The 27,406-nt window shown below is 40.0% G+C and overlaps 1 pseudogene; it reads left to right on the forward strand.

Moving 5' to 3' along the window:
* The first annotated feature begins 956 nt into the window (after positions 1–956).
* On the forward strand, positions 957–25,179 carry LOC132611801 (3-ketoacyl-CoA synthase 2-like; annotated as a pseudogene).
* Positions 25,180–27,406: the final 2,227 nt, after the last annotated feature.

Here is a 27,406-nt window from a genome sequence, read left to right on the forward strand (position 1 = left end):
TACCAGCCGTGACACCTTTGTCTAATTTACGACTGGGGGTGGCAGGATCAAATATTTAACCTAATTTAAGCAAATTACAACATAAGTATATAAAAAAATTATTAATTGAGGGGGTGCCATGCCACCCCAACCCCAAAGGGTGGATCCGCCCCTGCTTACACTTAACATTTGTTCCGGTTACCATAAGAGCTTTTTAGTCTGTAATTAGAGAACTAATTTTTCTGTCCCTGTAGGAATAAGTGTGAGATTTAGCATGCTTTTAGTTTTAGATAATCCGTAATTTGTTTTAAAAGACGAATTATACTCCATTTTCTCAATTTATGTTGCATCTTTTGAATTTCAAGAGTCAAATCAGGTATTTATTAATTATTGTGACTTATAGTACTTTTTACGTAGTTTTCAAATATGTAAGTTTTATTTCTTAAAACTTAAAGATTCTATGTCCGAGTTCACGATTAAAATTAAGAAATTTAGGCTCTCGAAATTCGAACTGTGGTACATATGTTGGGATAGAGGAACCGAAGGAGTACGTAATATTACGATATAATCAATCTTTTTATATAAAAAAATGTAATCGATCTTAAATGGGTTTCAGATTGAGATTTAGGTAATTTAACTATTGATTACATAATGCATCAAGTACATTTATCTATAAATTAGCACTACCTTCACCAACAGTCCTCTTTCCTCCTCCTTTAGACTTAGTATGGTGGATAGAGAAAAATAGTCATGGGATAAAAATTAGTACCGCCTTATCCGACGTTTAGTTGGAAAAAAAACTCGGAATAACTAATCCCGGGATTAGTTATCCCGGGATTAGAGTGTTTTTTTATCCCACCTTGAGGGTGGAATAACTAATCCCGAGATAAGTTGTTTCCAACCAAACGAGCCCTAATGTTATAAATAGAAGGGAAAATAGAGAAGTGGATCCTTCTCTAGCTCTTACATTTGGCACCATGGAGTACTTGAACCTCTTTCTCATTACAGTGACAACTTTAATACTAGTGTTATTTTGGAACAAAAACACTAGGTCAAGAATTTTCGTAGTAGATTTTGCATGCTACAAACCCCAGAAAAACCAACAAATTTGTAGACAAACCTTTATCAACAGAAGCAGTATAGGTTTAAACTTTAAAAAAGACACTGGAGTTTATGGACCGGATCTTGCAACGATCCGGTTTAGGAGATCAGACGTTAAATCTAAAGGTTTATCGAAAGAACCTATGGATATGAGCTCGGAAGCTGCTAAGGAAGAAGTGGAGATGGCGGTGTTTGGAGCCATAGATGAACTTCTGCTTAAAACTAGAGTTACATTTGAGGATATTGGCATATTGGTTTGTGTGTGTGGTGTGTTCAATATTATGCCATCGTTGTCGAGTGTGATAGTGAAGCGTTACAAGCTCAGAGATGATATGCGCAGTTATAATATTACTGGAATGGGTTGCAGTGCTGGCCTTGTTGCATTAGGACTTGTCCAAAATTTGCTCAAGGTTTGCTGCTCTCAACTATACATCTAATTAACTACTCTTCGTCATGCTCTACTTTTTTTTTTGTACTACCTTTTCATGATATGTTAACCTGAAAATTGAGGAGTAACATGCTTCTTTCTTTGTTTATTTTTTATTTATTTAAACTGTCCCCACTGATCATTGATGAGCGAAAGGTACAATTTTGAATTTGGCATCCCAAACTTTTACATGATAATCATTGATATGAGACTATCTTAAAAGGTTAGCACCAAAAATATGATCATAGTAGATTAAGAAAACTATATATACTACTCCTATGTCTTATGAAGATCTGTCTATTAAGGAGGATCAAAAACAAAAAGTGATGGTTTAACAGGTTTTACCTCGAAGCTAGATGTTGCTCCCAAATGCACACGCAAGTATACGTGGTCGTACAAGTAATATAGACTGTTAAGTCCAGATATCGATCCCACAGAGACTTAGATTCTACTGTCAAACTAATTCAAATTCGAATGAAACTATTCAAGAAAGTGAAAATCAAGATTGTTTGTTGTACTAAACTAAAACTTGAAAAGTAAACAATTTATGATGGGTGATTTTGTGACTGGGACTGTGTTGACAAGGACTGTAAGAATTATTAGATGAGAGAAAGATCTAGGGTTATGGCTTTCGACAATCCAGTTGATCTTCAGACAATTCCACCTATTTTATTTCCAGGGTTACTAGTTGACGGGTTAATTATGCTTTATGATATTCTCTCGAACTACTCACAAGCCTGTAGATGTTACTTTAATGCCTATATCTCTATGGTCATTAGATATAACAAGAACACCTTTATTTTACCGTATTCAACTAAGTAGGGCTAAAGGGTATATCTCTATCCTCATTAGCGAAACGATTAAATCGAACAAACTCTATTTATTCTTATTACGTACGTGAATTCCCTTTCTCAAGTTCAATCCACGCACCACAGATAGTGTCTAACTATTGGCCAGATAATCAAACAATTCAAACCAAGAATAAATAAGCAACCCACAATATGGAAAATCAATAGATAGAAATTATCATCACATCAACTTTCAAGTCTTTCGCCACAACCCTAGAATTAGGAGATTAGCTACTCATGGTTCGATCATAGCCAAGAGAAGCCATGAATAAACTAGGGTTGAAAAAGATGAAAAATAAACTAAAGAGATAAAGAGGAGAATGGTGGCTTACAAAATCCTTGAATAATCCAAGAATACCGTTCTCAGCTCTAAAAACGTCTATATATAGGCTAGGGTAAAATTAATACATAAAGAATCCAAATCCTAGTCTAATTGGGAAAAAGATCCGCAGACTTCCGCTTTCCTTCCGCATCGCGGAAGGATCGCGCAAGGTTCTGCAGCTTCTCGCTTTTCCCCCGCGATGCGGGTCGATCGCGGAGTCTGATGACTGAGTTTGGTTGTTCCGCTTTCTTCACGCGATGCGGATCGATGGCCTGAAGTTCTGAAGCTTCTCGCGATCCTTCCGCGATGCGGAAGGAAAGCGGAAGTCTGTAGGTGATTACTCTTCCGTTAGTTCATCCTTTGCGGTAATCGACTAGTCGCCTCAGCCAATCGACATCTGCTACGACTTTCAATCAATTTTAAGCACATTTTCCATCGTTTGTTGTCATCGTACCTATAGACATGAAATGCAATGACATAAGTTCAAATACGACGGTTACCTCATGAATTAAGCGATAAAAGTCATAAGAAGAAGTTGTAATACGACACAAAACATGATATTTGTGCCAAATATCACCACCCCCCACTTAGACTTTGCTCGCCCTCGGGCAAACACAAACCAACATCAGGCTACACTTCTAGCTTACTCATTCAAACAGGTCTGCAACGGGATTCAGCTAGTATGGCTAACTCTTGAAGCGAGATTTTCAAAACAAACCAGTGACCCAGAATTGCGAAAGCCATGCCAAGGGTTCAAAAACAAAACTCATTTTCAGCACCAAGTACTTATTTTCAACGAAAACATTTCGAATTTCAAAACCAGTTGACTCAACGACACCACTTTAACGCATATAGGTAACCTTATGATCGAGAAACCAACACTTCACCATTCTATTGCTAATTATGAGCCCTCACCTCAACAAAGTAGTCCATATCTCATCAAGAAATATATGTTTAAATCAATGGACATAAAATCATTAAGTACGCTCACTCTCACAAAGAATATCACATGTAAAGTACAACATACCATAGGCTTGCCCGTAGTGTAACCACTCCACTAATACCCGTAAGACGAACCTAGAATCAAGTAGGACTTCGAGGGTTGTAGTGTAGGCTGAGGGACGGGTAGGAATTATTTGGATAATAGTGACTAACCTCCCTAAGCACTTTAATACATATACTTCTATCGCTCTTGCACAACTTCTTCATTAGGCCCTTATTCAATATCAACCAACTTTTAAATTTCTCCCAATTCGCCCTGTTTCTTTGTTTAAGCACCACTCTTTTTCAAGATCACACAAGTTAGAAGGGACACTTTTTCGCTACATTTTTTTTTTCGTCTTTTTCAGATTTCTTTCTTTTTCTCTTTTTTTTTTTCAATTCCCAACTAACACGTGAATTAGTTCTTTTCATTCGGTGCCCCCATTGTCTTCCTAGATTACAGTTAACAACCATTTCTCCTCTCTTTTTTTTCGCCTCCCAATTCCCATTATGCATGTAATGTGCTTAAAGTGCTTCTGGAGTGTTTTGGATCAAAAATCAAGTTTTATAGAACGAAGGGGTAACGGCTAATTAACTGCTATCAAAGAAAAGGCTAAAGGCTCAAAAGGGCTAACTAAGGTGCTATTTGCAAGTTGGTGGGATAACTTTTCAGGATTTTTAGTGACTAATCAAAGAAATGCCTCTATCATTTGCTAGGCTCAACCGAACTTCATTTCGCTTTGTGCACACACAGGGCAAGTTCTAGACGTCAATACCAAACATGGATACGAACGAAACCTTACTCACACATGGCACATAATCAACGCAAGAAGGATCCGGTTGTCCCTCGAAACAATCAAACACAATGGAAATCATCAATGCCAAGTGGGTCATACGAGTCAACACAAAAACCATTTTCAAGTGTTTCCAAGAAAAGTAATACACTTTCACGGCATGCTTTCACAAAACATTTCAAGGTCGTTCATATGCCAAAACTTTACCTATCCCGTGCACCTAGCATTTGAATGTTCCTAGCCTACTGACTGATTTTCCCTCAAGCAGGTTGTCATCCACCCGTCATCAGGAACAACCCTTCCTATGACTAAAAAAAAAATCTACCTACGCCCGGTTCAAAGGCCCCCCCTCGGGAAAGAACCGAGGCCATAAGAAAACCAAAGGGGGTGGATGATGAATGCCTACTAATGAGGGGCTTAAGAAGTTAACAAAGAAAAATAAAGAAAATAAAATCTTTTTGAAAATTTTCCAACTTTTTTTTTTTTTCATTTTTCACACTAAGATGCAAAACTAAAAAGAAATCCTATAAAACAAAAAAAATCCTACGACATTCTAGTCATCATCCGCAACCTCAAAACATGTTGTTACAAACCAGGGACGTATTTCCCCACCCCACACTTAAAGGTATGCATTGCCCTCAATGCATGTAAATTTGAAAACAAATAAAGCACAAGCGAGGCAAGAAATACTCCCTGGGGCCCACTAGGGCCTAGTCGTCCTCATCAAGGAAGTCCTCATCATCGGCCGCGCCCTCATCTGGCTCGGCATCCTCTTCATCCTCTTCGTCGTCGCCTTGCATCAGCGACTCTGCCTCCTCCCCCTCTTCACATGGGACCATCACTCTATCAGCTGAGTTCTCATCCTCATCCGCTGGTAACTGAGATAGCTCACCTACCAACGCCCGAGAGTGTGGAGTGTGTGGGTTATCAATAAAGACCCTGGTGAGATCAATATTAAAGTGGTCACTCGCAACCATCATTCCTGAGTACAACTGAGCTAGTATGGTGGACTGGGCAGACCTCTCCTCTGCCGGGGTCAAGTGATGTTCGGATATGCTTGCTGGGGCCATGACATTGGAGATATCGAGCGGTTCATTGGGTGCCTCAAGTACTCTATCAGTAGAGTACGCTAACTCACTGTCGAGCCGCATTAGGTAGGAAGTGAGAGTATTCCCATAACTTAGCCTTTTCGACTTCCCAGCCCGCACTCGGCGGATTTCCTGTAGCATCCAATACCCTATGTTTACCGGCTGCCCTGTTATTAGGAAGTACACAATGCACACTCTCTCCCGTTGTACCTCCGAGAAGTGATCAAGTGGCATTATTCTCGCATTCAGGAGGCGCAGCCACACTCGGGCCTCTCTACAAAAGTTGCTCATGCTCATACTTCGGTGTTTCCGCATAGGTCCTGAGTATCTAGCCCATTGAGCTTTTGAGCGGGCTCCACACAGCATCTCCCGGATAGCCCGATAGTCCGGCCTTTTGATGAATTCAAGTAAGGGCTCGACAGGCTCATTCGGGACTCCGATTGCCCCGCACAAGGTTGATGCCGTTAATGGCACCCAATTTCTTCGAAAGTGCACAGATTCTCGAGGCAGACGGGTTGGGACGCTCGCATAGAGTTCCAAAACCAAATCGATGTTCACAGGCCCCGGTTGTTCGAATACCGATGTCCATCCCATGGCAACTATACGGTCATGGATATCCCGAAAGTTCCTCTTCAAAGGGGCTCTACTGATTGCCCGCTCATGGTAGTACCCTTTCGAGATGTCAAACCCCGCATACCACTCCGCTCCTTCCCCCGAGAGGTGGGGGTTTGTTGTCCTTTTAGTTGCTGGGGGAATAACCACCGCGGGATGCTTGCCTTTACCGGACGTTTGCCCCTTTTTCTCTTTGGGCGGGTTCTGTGCTCGTCCTCGTTTTGTACCTTGGGAGGAGGAGGCGACAGCTTTGCCTTAGGATTTGCTGTGAACCATGTTGCCTGCAAAACAATGCATTACCAAACAAGAGGTTTCGGTTAGGCATGACGGGGTCGGGAAACAACCCCACACTTACTTCAAACTATACAGTGGAAAGAAAAATCAAAAGAAGTTACTACTCCTACAAGACCTAGCAAGTAAAAACAAGGTATACGATCGTCATGTTGATTAGGAGGAAACAAGAATTGCTTTTCCTCACAATTCGAATTTGGTGGTGAGGTGCCGTACACAAGGGTTCCTAGGCTCGGTTAATGTTCCATTGTTACTCAAGACTTCACAAATTCACAAAAACCTGGTTTGGGACTTTCATCGAGCACTTTGTGGGCGTAAATTCGTCCCTTTACTTTGAGTAACAATGGGGGTTGAAGAACCCTCCCTTATGCAATGGGACTCACATTCTATCCACATTCACACCTATTACACAAGCAATACCAATCCCCGCCCTCAATTCGCCCATACCCATATCCCTACTCTACACATAACCAACATAATGACAAGGAGAGAGAAAAATAGAGAAGGTGAACACTTACCTTGTGGTGTTGATGTGGGATGGATTACAATCGGAAGTTGTTTGTGTGAGAGAGGGAATGGGGGGATGGGCAATTTTTTTTTTTTTCGTATTCAAGGAGAATGGGAATGGTTGAGGAATGCTGTGTAATGAAAAATGAGAGGGGGGTCCGTGTATACCCTATATTAGTGAAAAGAAATATACAAACCGGGTCGACCCGCGCGATCGGTCCGCATCGCGGGTCAATCGCTCGAAGCTGCAGATCTCCACGCGATCTGACCGCGTCGCGGGTAAATCGCGCAAATCACTGGGCATTTATGAGTTTGTGATGCGCGATTTGACCGCATCGCGGGTATATTGCGGGAATCACTGGGCACTTTGTCTGTTTTCTTCGTTTCCGCTCGATTCCTGCAACATGAACAAACGTGACTTATATCTTACAAATTGTTGGGTTGCCTCCCATCAAGCGCCTTAGTTAGGGTCGTGGCACGACACACTATTTTTTTTTTTTTTTTTTTTTACACATACGGGTTGCCTCCCGAGCAGCGCCTGATTTAACGTCACGGCACGACGCAGGCGCCCTTCAAGCCTCTTCCAGATCGATGGTGGTCTTTGCACGGTCAGTGGCCTCCCCGTAGTAATGCTTCACTCTCTGTCCGTTCACCAAGAATGTCTCATCCGAGTGGGGTCTTTTAAGCTCGACAGCACCATGTGCAGTCACTCGAACTACCTCGAATGGTCCGGACCATTTGCTCTTTAGCTTTCCACCGAAAATCTTCAGCCTGGAGTTATACAGCAGTACTAACTGCCCAGGCTCAAAGTCACGAGATTGGATGTGCCTGTCATGAATCCTTTTGATGCGCTCCTTATACATTTTCGCGTTTTCATAAGCATGATATCGAAATTCCTCCAACTCGTGCAGCTGCAACAGTCTCTTCTCTCCAGCTTGAACCATGTCGAGATTCAGCTTCTTGATCGCCCAATATGCTCTATGCTCAAGCTCGACTGGTAGATGACATGCCTTACCAAAAACGAGCTTATAAGGGGACGTACCGATCGGAGTTTTGTAAGCTGTTCTGTATGCCCACAGAGCGTCATCAAGCTTCAATGACCAATCTTTCCTACTTACACTCACAGTCTTTTCCAAAATCCTCTTGATCTCCTTGTTCGATACCTCCACTTGACCACTTGTCTGAGGGTGATAAGCAGTCGCTATCTTATGTTTCACCCCATACTTGAGCAACAGTTTATCAAAGAGCCGATTGCAGAAGTGTGTACCTTGATCACTGATGATGGCCCGCGGGGTCCCAAACCTCGTAAAAATGTTCTTTTTCAGAAATCGCGCCACCACACTAGCATCATTGGTGGGAAGTGCAATGGCCTCCACCCACTTCGAAACATAGTCTACAGCCACCAATATGTATTTATTTCCCTTGGATGGTATAAAGGGACCCATGAAGTCAATACCCCACACATCAAACAACTCAATTTCCAAGATGCCCTTCAAAGGCATTTCATGACGCTTGGAAATATTTTCGGTTCTCTGGCAGCTATCACAGGCACGCACAAATTCATGGGCGTCTTTGAACAGAGTTGGCCAGTAGAACCCGGACTGAAGTACCCTGGCTGCTGTTCTGTCCCCAGCATGATGTCCTCCATAGGGTGATGAATGACACTTCTCAAGAATTGCTGGGACCTCGTCCTCTGGAACACATCTTCTGATTAACTGATCTGTGCCAACCCGGTAAAGATATGGCTCATCCCACACATAGAAACGACTGTCATGCAGAATCCGCTTCTTCTTCTCGTGATTAGCACCAGGAGGGTAAATCTCACTCACTATAAAGTTCACCATGTCTGCATACCATGGCACCTCAGCTGATTTAAGAGCAAAAAGCTGTTCGTCCGGAAACGTCTCGTTAATCCCCACTGCTTCATCAACATGTTCTCGTTCCTCTAACCTCGATAAGTGATCTGCCACCTGATTTTCTGTACCCTTTCGATCTAAAATCTCGATGTCGAACTCTTGAAGAAGCAGCACCCAACGGATAAGCCTTGGCTTTGCATCCTTCTTTGCAAACAAGTAACGGACTGCCGTGTGATCAATGTAGACAATTGCATTCGTGCCCACTAGGTATGATCGGAATTTGTCAAAGGCGTAGACAACCGCCAATAACTCCTTTTCTGTGACAGTATTGTTCATCTGGGCTGCATCAAGTGTTTTGCTGGCGTAATAAATAGGGTGAAAGATTCTGTCCCTTTTCTGACCAAGGACAGCGCCCACAGCAAAAATCACTTGCATCACACATTAGGATAAATGGTAGAGACCAATCGGGTGCTACAATAATAGGAGCAGATACCAGCCTTCGTTTCAGCTTCTCAAAAGCCGTCAGACAGGCTTCATTGAACACAAACTTCACATCCTTCTCTAAAGGCCTGCACAGTGGATTGGCAACCTTAGAGAAGTCTTTGATGAACCGTCGGTAGAAGCCAGCATGCCTAAGAAAGCTGCGCACTCCCCGAACTGAAACGGGTGGTGGCAATCTTTCAATTGCTTCAATCTTTGCCTTGTCGACTTCTATTCCCTTGCCTGATATCTTGTGCCCAAGAACAATTCCTTCTCGGACCATGAAATGGCATTTTTCCCAGTTGAGTACCAAGTTTGTTTCTTCACAGCGTGCTAACACGACATCCAGATGGTTCAAACAGTCATCAAAGGAATCTCCAAAGACAGAAAAGTCATCCATAAATACCTCTACATAATTTTCCACCATGTCGGTGAAGATAGCCATCATGCATCGCTGAAAGGTACCTGGTGCATTGCACAAACCGAAAGGCATCCTCCGGAATGCGAACGTGCCATATGGACAAGTGAATGTGGTCTTTTCCTGATCCTCAGGCGCGATCATGATCTGGTTGTAACCCGAATAACCATCCAGAAAGCAATAATAATCATGCCCTGCCAATCTGTCGAGCATCTGATCCATGAAGGGTAAAGGGAAATGATCTTTTCTGGTGGCGTTGTTCAACTTTCGATAGTCGATGCATATCCTCCAGCCCGTGACAGTTCGTTGAGGCACCAATTCGTTCTTCTCGTTTTCCACCACAGTTATGCCCCCTTTCTTCGGGACACATTGTACAGGACTCACCCAATTGTTGTCCGATATGGGGTAAATAATGCAGCTGTCAAGCCACTTGATTACCTCTTTCTTCACCACCTCCTTCATGATCGGGTTCAGTCGCCGCTGACACTCAATACTGGATTTGCTGCCTTCCTCCAATAAAATTTTGTGCATGCAAAACGAGCTACTAATACCCCGAATATCAGCTATCGACCACCCAAGGGCTCGAATCCGATCTCTTAGCACGCGCAATACTCGTTCCACCTGTACCTCATTCAGATAAGCAGAGAGTATTACAGGCAGTGTGTCTCCACTACCCAAGAAAGCATAGCGAAGGTGAGGAGGCAATGGCTTCAATTCAAGAACGGGCGCCTCTTCGATAGATGGTTTCGGCTTCTTCCATGATTCTCGTCTGTCCAGCTCCTCAAACGGTGTATGTGCTTGTAGATAAGCACATGAAGTGTCAAGAATGCTAAGACACTCCTCCACTTCTGCATCGATCATCAGCTCTTCCCCATATACCAAAACTGTCTCCAAAGGGTCTCGCGAGGCTAGGAAGTGATCCAACTCGGCATTTGTGAGCTCAGGTTCCACCACAGAAATCATTTTCAATTCCTCATAATGGGCTGGAAGTCTGGTGGCTTTAAACACATCAAAAGTCGCTTCTTGCCCATTAACCGTCATGGACATCTTTCCATCCCTCACTCGGATCACAGCATCAACAGTAGCCAAGAAGCCTCTCCCCATGATGAGAGGAACACTCTTATCTGCCTCATAGTCAAGTATCACAAAGTCAACTGGCAGAATAAATGGGCCTACCTTCACAAGAACGTCCTCAATAATACCATCAGGGTACGCAAGAGAGCGATCAGCCAACTGTAAAGTAATAGTGGTTGGCCTTGGCTCCCCCAAACCCAATGTCCAGAACACAGAGGTGGGCATCAGATTAATACTAGCACCCAAATCACACAATGCTAGCCCAACCTCAATGTTGCCAATCGTAATTGAAATTGTGAAGCTGCCCGGATCTTTCAACTTTGGCGGGATTTTACTCCTCACTCTAGAACTGCACTCCTCAGTAAGTGCAACTGTCTCAAACTCTGTCCAACGACGTTTGTTTGCGACCACATCTTTAATAAATTTTGCATATTTTGGGACTTCTTGTAGAAGCTCCACCAGAGGTATGTTGATGTGTACCTGTTTTAAGAGTTCAAGAAATTTCCTGCAAGCCGAATCCGCTTTCTGTTTCTGTAGTCGCTGTGGAAAGGGAGGGGGTGGTCGCGCCACTTCTTCTACCTGATGCTCTGCGGCTGTTTGCTTTGGTTCTGCTCGCTCAGCAGGAATAAGTTCTGCCTCTGCTATGTTCTTCTTTTTCGGTGGCACTTCCTCTAGCTCTCTACCATTCCTCAAGGTGACTGCTTTGCATTCTTTTGGATTCTTTTCAGTATCACTCGGAAGCGCACCCGGAGGTCTGACATTCTGCATAAGAGCCATCTGCCCCATCTGACGCTCAAGCTCGTGAATCGATTTCTGCATCTCACTCTGAATTTTCTGATTCTGCTGCTGCATCGCCTGGTTTTGAGCTATGAGTTGCTTCATCATTTCCTCTAAATTGCTGGATGGCTGTGCTTGAGGTTGTTGATAATTGTTCGGTTTGTGGAAATCCTGCTTTCCAAATGGAGTGTTGAAGTTATTCCCATAATAGTTCCCCCGATTTCCAATACCGCGATTCTGCTGCCCCACAAAATAGACAGCCTCTGGATTCAATGGACAATTGTTGTAATCATGAGGTTCACCACAACCTACACATGCTGCCTGCTGAATGTGCTGAACTGGTTGAATCTGCTAAGCTTGAGGAAACACCCTCAACATCACATTAGTAAGAGTACCTATATCAGCCCGAATGGCTGCAACATCATCAACTTTAAGAACTCCAGCAGCCTTTTGTGGTAATGCCCTGCTAGTCTCATTATACTCATGATGACCCTCAGACATCATCTCAAGGAGATCCTCCATTTCTTCATATGTTTTGTTTAATATCTGACCTTGAGCCGAAACATTCAGCAGGGCCCTTGATTCATGGTTGAGACCCTCTACGAAATAGTTGCCAATGATCTCTTTTGGCTGCATGTGATGGGGGCAATCTCGTAGATAGCCCTTATATCTCTCCCAAGTGTGTGGTAGAGATTCAGAGTCTCTTTGGGTGAAATTGGAAATTCTTCCTCGCAGCTCCTTTGTCTTCTTGGGTGAGAAGAACCTGTCGATAAACTTATTTGATAATATTTCCCAAGAAGTGATAGAACCTGCAGGTAGATTTGTCAACCATTCTCTCGCTTCGCCAATAAGTGAGAAAGGAAATAAGGACAGCTTCACATAATTGTCGGGGACATCTCTATATTGGAAATTCTCGCTCAATTCCACGAACTGCATTAAGTGCTTATGCGGGTCTTCACTAGATTTACCCATATACTGGCACGTATGTTGCACCAGTCGCACTGTTCCTTCTTTTAGTTCGAAATTTCCAGCAATGTCAGGCCTAACAATAGCTTTAGCAATGGTCGCCAGACTTGACCTGGCATAACTGGATAACAGAATTCGTTGTTCTTGTGCCCTCGCAGCTGCTTGGTTTCCCTGTTCATCTGTGTTTCTTGCTCTATCTCTTTCTGCCTGTTCAAGAGCAAGTCTCGCTGCTTCGTTAGCCATTTGTCTCTATCGTCGGAGGGTTCTTTCAATTTCTGGATCAAGATCAACTAACGGTTGTCCTGAACTTCTAGTGCTTGGCATAAACCAGAGAAGCCTAAAGAATCACAAGTAGAACAACGAAGAGGAGTAAAGACTTGAATAGAAAAAAAACAAACTCAAACTAGAGAAACAGTAAATTTTTCTAAGTCCCCGGCAACGGCGCCAAAAACTTGTTGCTCCCAAACGCACACGCAAGTATACGTGGTCGTACAAGTAATATAGACTGTTAAGTCCAGATATCGATCCCACAGAGACTTAGATTCTACTGTCAAACTAATTCAAATTCGAATGAAACTATTCAAGAAAGTGAAAATCAAGATTGTTTGTTGTACTAAACTAAAACTTGAAAAGTAAACAATTTATGATGGGTGATTTTGTGACTGGAACTGTGTTGACAAGGACTGTAAGAATTATTAGATGAGATAAAGATCTAGGGTTATGGCTTTCGACAATCCAGTTGATCTTCAGACAATTCCACCTATATTATTTCCAGGGTTACTAGTTGACGGGTTAATTATGCTTTATGATATTCTCTCGAACTACTCACAAGCCTGTAGATGTTACTTTAATGCCTATATCTCTATGGTCATTAGATATAACAAGAACGCCTTTATTTTACCGTATTCAACTAAGTAGGGCTAAAGGGTATATCTCTATCCTCATTAGCGAAACGATTAAATCGAACAAACTCTATTTATTCTTATTACGTACGTGAATTCCCTTTCTCAAGTTCAATCCACGCACCACAGATAGTGTCTAACTATTGGCCAGATAATCAAACAATTCAAACCAAGAATAAATAAGCAACCCACAATATGGAAAATCAATAGATAGAAATTATCATCACATCAACTTTCAAGTCTTTCGCCACAACCCTAGAATTAGGAGATTAGCTACTCATGGTTCGATCATAGCCAAGAGAAGCCATGAATAAACTAGGGTTGAAAAAGATGAAAAATAAACTAAAGAGATAAAGAGGAGAATGGTGGCTTACAAAATCCTTGAATAATCCAAGAATACCGTTCTCAGCTCTAAAAACGTCTATATATAGGCTAGGGTAAAATTAATACATAAAGAATCCAAATCCTAGTCTAATTGGGAAAAAGATCCGCAGACTTCCGCTTTCCTTCCGCATCGCGGAAGGATCGCGCAAGGTTCTGCAGCTTCTCGCTTTTCCCCCGCGATGCGGGTCGATCGCGGAGTCTGATGACTGAGTTTGGTTGTTCCGCTTTCTTCAGGCGATGCGGATCGATGGCCTGAAGTTCTGAAGCTTCTCGCGATCCTTCCGCGATGCGGAAGGAAAGCGGAAGTCTGTAGGTGATTACTCTTCCGTTAGTTCATCCTTTGCGGTAATCTACTAGTCGCCTCAGCCAATCGACATCTGCTACGACTTTCAATCAATTTTAAGCACATTTTCCATCGTTTGTTGTCATCGTACCTATAGACATGAAATGCAACGACATAAGTTCAAATACGACGGTTACCTCATGAATTAAGCGATAAAAGTCATAAGAAGAAGTTGTAATACGACACAAAACATGATATTTGTGCCAAATATCACTAGACATATTCCATTCGTCTAAGTATATTAACTCTCTAACTAGTCTTGGAAGATCAGCAATAGAGTTGAAAGTTTGGATTCCATCAGTCCCAACATTGCCTATCTCTAGTTTTAAGAAAAATTTAGAAAGAAGCAAAAGGATAATTTTAACAATCCTTTTATTAATGTCTTTAATTAACTTTTTTAAGGGGTGTGCCACACCCCAATATTAAATTATTTCGAAATGGAGGGAGTACTTTTTATCCATTATTGTTTATATGTATCTAATTTTATTTGAAAAAGAAAAATATTTTCTTTGATAGTGATTCAAATTAATGTTTTCTCGAGTTCTATCAAATATTTTAATTAATGTTTTCAATTATAAACATAGTAAGTTACAATATTAGCGGCCTTTCACCAACCACTGTAAACATGTTCTGGACTATTTTAGGCCTTTTCTCGAGTTCTATCAAATGCAAGTATTGTGACATCTATGTATGGACTAATCTGAAAATCAAATATTTTAACTTTCATAGGTTCTTAGGAACTCAGTGATTTTCATGAGCATAGATGTATGTGTGGCAACTTACAAGAATATCGACATATTCCCATAATTAAAATTTTTAATTAGTACAATACTAAAATTCTTAACGGTCGAATTGATCAAATTTAAACATAGAATGGGCTCTCAAAAGTAAATAATGTGAAAAATTATTATTGCCTCTTGAAAAAGTGATCGCCTGTCTTTCTCGATCAGTACTATTAGGAAATTAAAGGAATTATGATCCTTTATACCTTCTCATGATAGTAGAAAAGTGAAATTCTTAGACTTTTACCTGATATGAAAAGTGTATTATTTAATGCATAACTCAACAGTGATAGTGTTTAACAAATTCATATACAATGTTGTGCAGGTGCATGATAATTCCCATGCCCTATTAGTGACCAGTGAGAGCATCACAGACAATGTATACAAGGGCAATGGCCGGTCAAAATTTTTGACCAATTGCATATTCCGTGTGGGTGCGGTAGCCCTTCTCCTTTCCAGCAAATCGTCCGATCGAAATACCTCCAAGTAAGAGCTCATCCACACCGTCCGTTCTCAAACCGCAAACAATGATCGCTCCTACAACTGTATTTTCATGGAAGAAGACGAAGAAGGACATCGAGGAATCACAATTAACAAAGATCTCTTGTATGCAGCTATGAAAACCATTCGATCAAATACATCCACTATAGCTCCCCTAGTCCTTCCTGTATCTGAAAAATTTCGTTACTTGATGAATCTTACAATGCGGCACTTTCACAAGAAAAGTAACATCAAACCTTATAATCCTGATTTCTCCAAATCCATTGATCATTTCTTCCCACATGTTGGTGGAAAACCAGTGTTGGATGATTTGCAGAAGAAACTAGGATTTAGCGATGAACAAATGGAAGCTTCTAGAATGACGTTGTATAGATTCGGTAACACTTCCAACAGTTCAATCTGGTATGAAGTCGTTTATGCTGAAGCGAAAGGTAGGGTGAAAAAGGGAGCACATTATGGCAGATCGCATTCTGGTCGGGTTTCATAATGATTTGGAAGGTGTTTGGATTGACTTTTAAAAGTAGCTTTTGGCTTCCCAATATGGCCTTTGGTTTATTTATGTACTTTTCTTGCCTAAAAGTAAGTTTTTTTAAGCTCTTTTTATTTATGCCAAACACCTCAAAAATTAATAAAAATAGTTTAAAAGCAATAAGCACTTAAAATAAGTCCATCCAAACACCCTCTCTAGTCTTGTTTTATATGATCTTGTATTAATGTAATCACTTTATTTAGAGTAAATGATGTCATTAATTTTCAGGGTCTGCATAAACAACCTATCTAGATTCTCCAAACAAGATTGTTTGAGGATTTTAATTTTATGGGACACATAATTATGAATTGATGGAGAGATAGATCCCGGTGAAGGGGAGAGAGTAGAGGAATATGAACTGACCATTAAAAATGTGGAATAGGGTTCTGAATACACAATAATTTACCTGAAGATAAGAGATTTGGTTTCTCTGAGTTGAACTCCTTGAATATGGTTTTTGTTGCACCGATAAGAGCTTTGTGGTGCGAAAATAAAGCGAAATCATGTCAGAAAACCATCTTTCGTTGCTTTATGGTGGATCTGCAATGGCTTCATTCCAGTGGAGGTGACCAATATAGAAGTTTCCTAAGTGGGGTGAGGGTTTGGGGTGTATGTCGGCTAGTTTCATTTTTTCTTTTTTGGGATCACATAGCTTTTGTTCCGGGTTTTGTTTTCCTTTTCTGTTGAACTCTTATTAGTTAGTATTTAATAAATATCCCTCCACTAAGTATTACTTAGTGGTTGCTTTAAAAAAATACAGAATTATTTAGGTTATAACCAAAGCTCTGACACCATGAAAAAGATTATACAACAATATTGAGTGTAAAAATACAAGTCTTGATGTTTTCTCGGCTTGCTTCACTGTTGTCACACCCCAAACCCGACCCTGGACGTAATAGCCATCCAATGCTATAAACAACACCGGTAGCACCTTTTGAATCAATAATATCAAGTTCCTTTTTAATAATCTTTCATTATTTATCCCAACAAATTATAAATAGCTAATTGAGCATGATCATAGTTATGAAGTAAAACAGCGGAAGTTTAATATAAATATAGCGTCCTAAGAACACAACAATATCCAATGAGTCAAACAACGACTTCAACAACTACCCACAGTATCAATGTCTATCTATGGAGCTTCTAAGATGATAAATAACGAATAGTCTAACTTCAGGACGCAACCCGAAACCTGAAAGCAATAAGTAAGATAGGGTGGTGCCCTACGACAAGCATGTGGGCTCATCAAATAGTCCAGAAAGTAGCAAGCTCTCCTAGTCCGCACGCGTATCACGAACTTACTGCTAAACTTTACCTAACACACCATAAAAAACAACAATGGTATGCCTGAGTACTGGGTACTCAGTGAGTGTCTCCGGGACAATAGATAATATAACAAAATAATATAATAAGAATCGGTAAAATAGTGTCAATAACAGCAGTCTAAAATTCAGAGACAGAATAAATCATCAACTTAAAAAGACCCTTAATGGAAATAATTTAAGAAGAAATAATTCAACTTCAACTCATTATGTCGTTTATCACATTTAAATCTTTTCAATCAGGAACCCAAGATGATCACAAGACACTCACAGACGACCAAAGGATAGCACATGCCCATACAGGTCCAAATCAATATAATGAAGGGATTACCATTTAAGGTTCCTAAACTGCATAGAAGCACTACATCAAGGCTACCAACCCACAATGGCTACCCTTCACCCCGAATAACTAGGCAAAGACCACATCGGGGCTACAAACCCCCGATGACAACTCTTCCTCCCGAATGTCTAGGCTAACCCCACTAGGATACATAGTGACTACCCTTCTTCCCAAGTAGCTGGGCTAAACGCAAACAACAGAAATTACGGCATAGTAGTCAAATCAAAATCATAGAATAGAAGCCAAATCACTTATTATGGATTATGTTCAACATCCCATTAATAGGTTGAGAAACCATGTTCAAGTAGTTCGATAAGTTTAAACTTCAACAAAGCATGTTCATTGGCAAAACACAAGAAATATCCAAACTTCCGAATCAGTTTTAGAACGTCCCTTATAGGGGTTAATCATGTACAAAGTTCAAAGATTTGTAAATCAGTTTCAACAATACTTTGATAGGAAGAATCATTTCATATATATAGTATGATATACCTAGGGTTCCATGTGGGCTTGTCCCTTACGCACATGAAATCTTGCCAAAGAAATCATTTTTAAAGATTGCAAAAGTATGTTTGAAAAGAGACATACCTCAATTCTCGCTATAAATTTACCAAACGGGTTTTTCGAGGTTCAGTAATCACTCTACAATTGATTTAGATTAGAAATATTAGAACTTTACACCTTTTTCCTAGAATCCCCACCCATTTTGAAAACTAGGGTTTTTAAGTCAATATTCATGTTCTTTCTTTCATATGATCCACCTATGGATTCTAATCACTTGTAACAACCCACACTAGTCTCAATTTATTCAATAAACACCATAAGAGGTTAAAGATCTTACCTTTATTGAAATCCCCACAAAAGTCCTCTTCAATTGTTCTTCCTTTGATTTTCAAGAATCTATGGGTTGGAGTGATAATCTAGTGTTAATCCTTGTTATTTCGATATAGCTTAATCACAAGATTTTCAGGAACTCATCTTTTAAGTTTTGGAGAAGTTCTACGGTCTTTTCTCCTCAAAAAGTCAGCCAAAAATGAAGTGGAATGAATAATTTTCAAAAATTTCAAATTCTATAGTTTTATAGCCGAGCACGACCTGCGACACGACCTGCGAGATGCATATGACTTGATGGATACGATGAAATGAAGGTTATGACAGTAAAACATGATTTGTGGTATTCAACCTACGAAACGCAGGTTGCGCTGCAGACTGAACCTGCTAAACGCAGATTGCGCCGCAACATGATGTAGTTTAGTAAAATGGTCATAACTTTTTACTCACATGCCCATTTGAGCTCCACTATATATTGTTGGAAAGGTATTTCAACAGGATAAAACTTTCATGTTTTAGGTTTTTTCATATTCCTAACGAGCTGGAAGTTAGGTCTACCGAAAACTTAGTCGACTTTATCGAATCTTACGTACCCCACTATTCGTGTTAATCTTAAAACAACTATTTTCACCCAAACTCATTACGATATGACTTCATATGCCTAAAATGTCACATTAATACTCTTTCAACACATTCACCCCTAATCCTGATTTACAAAACGTTATATTATCCCCCTTTCAGGATCATTCGTCCTCGAATGAGAGTTATGGCCTAAGTCCTTCACTAAACCTCAAGTTTTCAAAAACATTTCGCTAGGTTCCTTTGTATTGCAAGCTATCCCAAAACAAAACTCTGCTAACACCCTAACAATACTCATATGATCCTCACATGGACTCCCCACAACTACACTAAACAAGCCTATGCATGAAATAAAAGATTTACACCTTTAGTCTACAATTTCGCTAGGATTCGTTAACCAAAAGGTTCAACACATACTTAAAATAGGGAATAAGTGAGAGTATCTCTTCTTTATGTCCTCTTTCATTTCCCAAGTCGCTTATTCGGTATTATTTTTTTCCACAGGACTCTAACCGAAGCTACATCTTTTGTTCTCAACCTTCTAACTTGTAGATCCAAGATCTGCACAGGTTTTTCTTCTTAAGACAACCCTTCGTTGATTTCAATCTTTTCATTAGTCAAGACCTGAGAAGGATTAGGTTTATACAACCTCAATATCAAAATGTGAAACATACGATGTACTATAGCCATCTCAGATGGTAATTTCAACTCATAATCCACCTTCCCAATTCTTCTCAAAATTTTATAAGAGTCGATAAAATGAGGACTAAGTTTACCCTTTCTACTAAACTGCATTACTCCCTTCATTGGTGACACTTTCAAGAATAAATTGTCACTAATAGAAAATCTAGCTCACGACGCCTCATCTCCTTGTAAGACTTCTATCGTCTCTGAGCTATCTTGAGTTGTTGCACAATGAGGTTCACTTTCTTGATTGTATCGTAAACTGAATCGGGACCCAATAGTTCTCTTTCAGTAGGTTCAAACACCAATTGGAGATCTACAATGTCTCCCATACACTGCTTCATATGAAGCTATCTGGACACTTGCTTGATAATTGTTACTGTACACAAACTCTACAAAAGGTAGATGTTCATCCCAATTACCTCCAAAATCAAGTGCACACGCTCATAACATACCTTCCAGAGTTTGTATAGTTCTATTTGCTTGTTCGTCCATCTGAGGGTAGAAAGCTGTATTCAAGTTTACTCGAGTTCCCAAATCTTCTTGGAACGATTTCTAGAAATGAGCAGTGAATTGCGTCCTTCTATCAGATACGATGGATGTTGGAATCCCATGTAATCTGACTATCTCCTTCAAATATAACTTGGTGTAATGCGCCGCGGTATTTGTTGTCTTCACAGGAAGAAAATGAGCAGATTTGGTGAGTCTGTCTATGATCACAAATGGAATCAAATTGGCCCTTATGCGAGGTAAACTGATACGCTCAAATTACATCTATTAATGGCGTAAAGCGGACGTTGTCAAATAGAGTAACCCAAACAAGGTTGGGGTCGAATCCCACAGGGAATATGGAGAGAAAAGGGTACTAATTGTATGCGATACTAGTCTTTAAAGACTTTAATCCTATTCCGAATATTTTAAAAAGGAGATTTGGTTTGTATTAGCTATTTTGAACTGTTTGAAAGTTGTTTGGATTTGGAGAACTAAAGTTGTGTCCCCGCAATGATTAGACGTTATGCTATGGGTGTCAATATGATATATTTCTAATGGGTCGCGGTTATGTATGCACTTAATCTCTAACACACTTTCTAATATTTTCCAATAGTTAGAAAGTATTTCTTTTCATGATTTTCCCAAATGCAGAAAAGTTGTAAATAAGGTTGATTAAATATGCCAAGTAGAACTCATCTTATTCCTAAGCGAGTTCATTAAACGAGGGTTAGCGCCCCGAGTCCTTGTTATATTATTTCAAATCACACCCTAATTCATCTTTCCAAATAAACTAGGGTTTGTGCATGAACAAGTGTTTGCAACCACTTATAGAACAATGAATATGAGAAATAATAAAATACATCACAACCCATTATATATATATATATATATATATATACAATGTTAGATACCCATTACATAGCACCCATCATTTGGGTCCACAACTTTGATTAAAGAGACTACTCACACATTATGGTCTCAAAAGTAGTAAGCAATAAATGAGACATCAAGCTTACAAATGCAATAAAGATGATGGAATATAGAATCTTGTGTCTTCACTAGGCTTCAAAAGGGGAGTATTCAATGCTCACCCACCATTGGGACTTTTTAGTTGAGTACAACCTAAAATGTTCTTTAAATAGGCTCCAAAAACGCACATCAGAAAACTGACAAAAGTGCCCCGATAGCAAGATCGACGGACCGTCGATTTCTTCGTCTTTTGTAACTTCAGCATTGTGTACCGTTCGACGGTGCCGTCGACCAGTTCAACGCTTCGTCGAGTATTCCGTATTTTTCTCCTCTGTTGAGAGATTCTTCTTGACGACACAAACGACGAAATATCGATCAGTTCGACGCTTCGTCGATGCCTCCGTCCTTTGTCGTCTTCATTTTGTCATCACTGGAAAATCAGGCTTGTCGACGATTCAAAGGACGGTTCGTCGACTGATCGACGGACCGTTGATTCTCATTTCTGGACAATTTTTTTGTTGTTCTTTGCTTTTTGCTTTTGGGCCATTGTTTACCTAAAACACAACAAAACATATTAACGAGAACCAGACTTACTTGAAAACAACCAAAATTCATAGTAAAAAAACGTCAAATGTGCTACAAATCCGCGGCACATCATAAACCCACAACAAAGTCCATGTTAATCATCTCCCACTTTTATTGGGGAATCTCAATATTCTAAGCCAAACCACCAGGTCTTTGGTTTTCAGCCTTCACCTACTGACAGTTCAAAAACTTAGCCATAAAGTTAGAGATATCTACATTCATGCTCTTCCACCAACAGTGTTATTTAAAATCTTTATACATCTTGGTGGATACCGGATGCTCGGAATATTTTTGATTATGCGTCTCCACCATCAACTCTTATCGGAGACCATCAACATCAGGGACACATAAACGCCCTTGCAAACTTAGGACATTGTCATCGGCACCAACGGTGAATGAAGTGTACTCACCCTTTTCCACTCCATCTCGTAGCTTCACCAGAAGTCCATCTTCATATTTCTTAGACTTAATTCTCCCCCACAGTATCAGATCATGCTTATGTAATTCCTACTAGCTCCCCATTCTCAGTTTCATCCAGTCGGACTCTAAGACTAGCAAGTTTTTGATTTTCCTTGCCCATCGGCATATCTTGAGCACACAAATATGCTAACGTGCCCATAGATTTTCATCTCAAAGCATTAGCAATAACATTCGCCTTACCAGGATGATACAAGATGTTCAAGTCGTAATCTTTCAACAACTCTAACCATCTTCTTTGTCTGAGATTCAACTCTTACTGCTTGAAGATATATCGCAAGCTCTTGTGATTAGTGAAGACATCACAGTGCTCACCATGCAAGTAGTGACACCAAATCTTCAAAGCCAAAACCACAACAGCCAATTCCAAATCATGAGTTGGATAATTCTTCTCATGCTTCTTCAACTGTGGCTAAGCATAGGCGATCACCGTACCATTCTGCATCAACACATAACCTAAACCAATTGTGAAAGAATCACAATAAACTATATAGGCACCAGACCCTGAAGGTAGAGTCAAAATAGGAGCCGAAGTCAATCTCACCTTAAGCTCTTGAAAGCTCTTTTCACAGGCTTCAGACCATTGGAATTTAGTAGCCTTCTGAGTCAATTTCAACAGTGGTGCGGCTATAGATGAGAAACCTTCTGCAAACTTCCGAAAGTAACATGCCAAACCCAAGAAGCTACGATTGTCTATTGCACTCGTGGGCATCGTCCAATCCTTGTCTGTCGAATTTTATGAGGATCAACTTTTATACCTTCGCTACACACTACATGGCCCAAGAATGCCGCAGAGTTGAGCCAAAACTCGCACTTAGAAAATTTTGCATAAAACTTGTTCTCTCAAGCATTTTAAAAGTCATTCTCAAATGACCTGCATACTCCTCATGACTTTTTTAATACACTAGAATATCATCAATAAACACAATAATGAAACGGTCAAGAAAAGTCTTGAATACGCGATTTATCAAGTCCATAAATGCAACAGGTTCATTAGTTAAACCAAAGGACATCACTATAAATTCAAAATTCCCATAACGAGTACGAAAGGCTATTTTTGGAATATCCTACTCCTTTATTTCAACTGATCATACCCAGACCTCAAGTCAATTTTTGAAAAGAACTTAGCACCCTGAAGTTAGTCGAATAGATCATCTGTCCTAGGCAACAGATACCTACTTTTAGTGGTCACCTTATTGAGCTGATGATAATCAACACACATTCTAAGAGAACCATCATTCTTTCTGACGAATAGGACCAGAGCAGCCCAAAGTGAGGTACTTGGTCGAATAAAACTTTTATCCAACAAGTCCTTCAATTGGTCTTTCAATTCACGTAGCTCTGCCGGAGCCATATGATACGGTGGAATAAAAATCGATTGAGTTTCGAGAATACTATCAATCTCAAAATTAATAACTCTATCAGGTGAAATACCCGGGATATCTTCTAGAACACTTCGGGAAATTTATTAACTATCGGAACAGACTCAATCAGGTACTACAGCTTAAGTGTTCTTGATATCAACTAGATGATAAATGCACCTGCCACACCCCGAACCATAGCATTGACGTAACACAACATTCGGTGTCTTGCTGCATATCACCAAGCCAACCACATGGCTTGCTGAGTCAATGTGGGACATGAATTGATGCGGAATATAAACATGTAGTTCAATAATATAAGTCTGAAAATATTATTATACCATGAATGCAGTAATGTAGCTAACAAGGCAAACTCAACTGAACATCTAATATGACATGACTAACTAGTCTATGAAACCTCTGACATGATTCTAACTGCTAAACTGTTTCCTTGACATACCTTAACTGCATAATTGACATAAATAGAAGTAAAGACATAACCTCGAATGAGATGGGGCTCACCAAAGACTGATACTAGCAATGTCCTAACGAGAAAATCCGTTGTCTTGTAAATCAATACCTGCATCATGAAATGCAGGCCCCAGGAAATGAAAGGGGACGTCAGAACATTTCAATTGTACTGGTATATAAAGCAACTGAATCAAATAAGCATGGCACATGAAATAATAGAACTGAAACTGTAAGCTGTAAGCTTAACATGAACATAAGCATCATCTAACATGAATAAATGTGTGTGTGTGTGTATATCTCACCACGTGGGTACGTGGAGTCTGGTACCTGGCCCGAACAGTAGAGCAGCCCCACACCTTGCTGGGTATGAGACATAAGTATGACATGAAAAAGGATCTAATTCAACTGTCTGAAGGTGTCGTCCCTTACGCTACGTTGGCATACATAGTTTCAGGCTATCTGAGCCTTCTCGATAAACCTATGCTACTCCCAAAACATGAACATGAATATAGGTGGCATTTGAGCCCATGGTTTTTATAACATGACTTGTAAGCATGATTTGTAAACATGGCTTGTAATAAATCCAAGTGCTTTTTGTTTTGATGATTATCAAACTGATTCAGAACCAGATAGAGACCTGGTCTTTGATTTGCCCTTTGCGTACCATACACCATCAGTAGAGACAGCTATAAAGCCGAGCTACTCACTGCACACAAGTATAGCAGTGAGCTGGCCCATGCTTTAGGTCAAATTATTGAATGAGTGGTCTATATCCATCCCACATGCTTCCCACTATATATATAACATGTTGTAACATACTTTGTATCACTTGAAAAACCTAATCTAACTTGTTCAAAAGCTACCGCCACAAGAATTCAAGTGATCGCAAGAACAAAGTTACTTCAAAGCTGAAGAACTAGATCCTGATATGAGTTTCGTCTATGTTCTTTAGGTTGTCGTAAATCTTTTTTCGTTTGTACTTAAACTATAAACTTACTATTCTTGTTTAAAAACTTTTTGTAGGTGTTTTAAATTCCCAAAGTGTGCTTGTTGGAAGTGTATTTTCACAAGCTTTTGAGTGGTACACTAGGCTAGATTTAGTCTAGGTATATTAGTTGTCCTTAGCTAGAGTTGGCTAGGTGGAGTTACTTACAATCAGAGTATTATAAGGGTTGAGGAACTATAAGAGTTAGTTCCTAGGTTATAACTAATGTAAGGGTAAGCGATTATGGGAGTTAATTCCTAGTTGCAATAGGTTGTAATCTGAAGTTACTCGGTTAGTGGAGTTGAAATCCTACTGGAAAAGGTCGTGATTTTTAATCCGTTGAGCAAGGAGTTTTCCACAGTAAAATCGTGTCTTCTTTACTTACTGCATTGCATAAGAGAACTGGTACACAACGAGGTCTCTCCGTATTGTGTTTGGTAGATTCACAACCTATAATAATTGGTATCAGAGCAGGCCTTTTCTAAAAGGTTAACACTTAGAAAGGTTCATTCTAATGGATGTCTTATCAAACAAAGAAGGAGAATCCAGCTCAGCATCATCAAGCCTCGGGAGCAAATGTATTTCTGCAAAGGAAATCATGGATGCCCGTCAAATGTTCTCCTCAAAATATGACTTTTTTAGAATGAACGTTGGCGAATCAGTTCATGACATGCATACCGGATTCACCTCAATCATAAATGAACTTCACTCTCTAGGGTCAATCATAGAGACAAGGCTTCTGGTTCACAAACTACTGGATGCACTTCCAGAATCTTGGTTGAACCAGGTGAACGTCATCACTGAAACCAAGGATCTCCAAAATTTGACCATTGAGGAACTCATTAGCTACCTCAAAATACATGAGCTTACGAGAACGTCAGATTTGGAAGAAAATGAGGCAAAGGAAGAGAAAACAAATGAACTGGATAATGAGAGTAGAAGAGATTTAAGTTACGATGATGAATCAGAAATGGAGTATCTCACTCGCTGGTTTCAAAGATTGATTCGAAAAAGTGATAAATCTCTGAAGAGAAGAAACCATGGCAAATATCTCAAGCAAAATCACCATAAGGTCAACAGAGAAAATTCAATGGATAAGTCAGACTCTTTTCAAGTGAACAATTTGACACTGGAAGTAAAAGAAAGAAGGTTGAAGCTAATCCTCTTAATGATCAAGTGAAGATAAAGGGATTTCCCCATAAGGGATTAGTCTCTTGATTAAGAAATTGTTAAATGAGCATCATGAACTCATTGAAGAAAAGAAAGAGATAATTAAAAAAACTCAACAACTCCGAGCAAGAAAGGAATGATATAGTGATGTGCATTATAGATATGAGGGAACAAATTGAAGAAACTACAAGAGAAAATCAACTCCAGAAAAGCCTGAACAAGGTGAATGTACTACAAGAGACCCGTCCTTCAACCATATCCATGGATCTCTTGAGTAAAAAAGACAGACAACGGCACCGACTTCAGAAGATCGGCATCTCCAACTATCCACACAATGAAGACACTGCCAAATAGAAATCAGGAGAGGAGGAATTATCGCTGCATCAAGAAGTAGTAAACTTCCCTGAACAATAAAAGGGGAGTTCAACTCACTTCACTCATTATTCCAAAGGACCTAATCTGGAATGTGGTCCCAAGCTGAGTCAGTAGTTGTGATAGAAGGCTTGAGTATGAAAAAGGGAGGAGATTAAGAAAATGAATATTGATTTCTCACTCAAGTAGCTGCCAAGGAGAGGGTGTGTCACTAGAGTTAGAAAACTTAACAATACACCTTTCTGTGATTCAGAACACGGGGTACTACTAAGAGAAAATGCTGAAATATTCTCACTAGATGTAAAGCAAAGCTCCAAACGTGCGTCGTTTAAATGCAGAAAGGATATTGCTGAAAATGGCTGGGTCAAGAAGAGCGGTACAATCCTGTAAAAAGTGTTTTTCAGTGATATCTAACTGACTTCTATACTGTTACAGGTATACAAGCATGGATGTCTCAGAACAACGTAAACAAAAGTTACATGACACATTTCAGAACCTTTGCCGAAATAATCTCAGAGACCTAGTCTCTATAGCCTAGGTTAGTAGCCTTTCAGCATTTGTATAAAATTGAAAATGTCATTTAAGTGTCAAGTCAGCTTTTTAAAAATCTTCCCTAAAACGCTACACCTTCTCTATATCGACCGACCTGTTCATCCCTGTTCCTTCTCAAATACCCATGACTGCATTCTCCTTCTCCTCACTTGAAATTGAAAATCCAAACATATCTTCTCACCTCTACTCTTCTATTACAAACATGCTCTCTCTCATTCTCTTAAAACTCTTCCCATTGGTTCTCAAATCAAATC

This window comes from Lycium barbarum, chromosome 9, assembly GCF_019175385.1.
Source record: "Lycium barbarum isolate Lr01 chromosome 9, ASM1917538v2, whole genome shotgun sequence".
NCBI classification, from domain to species: Eukaryota; Viridiplantae; Streptophyta; class Magnoliopsida; order Solanales; family Solanaceae; genus Lycium; species Lycium barbarum.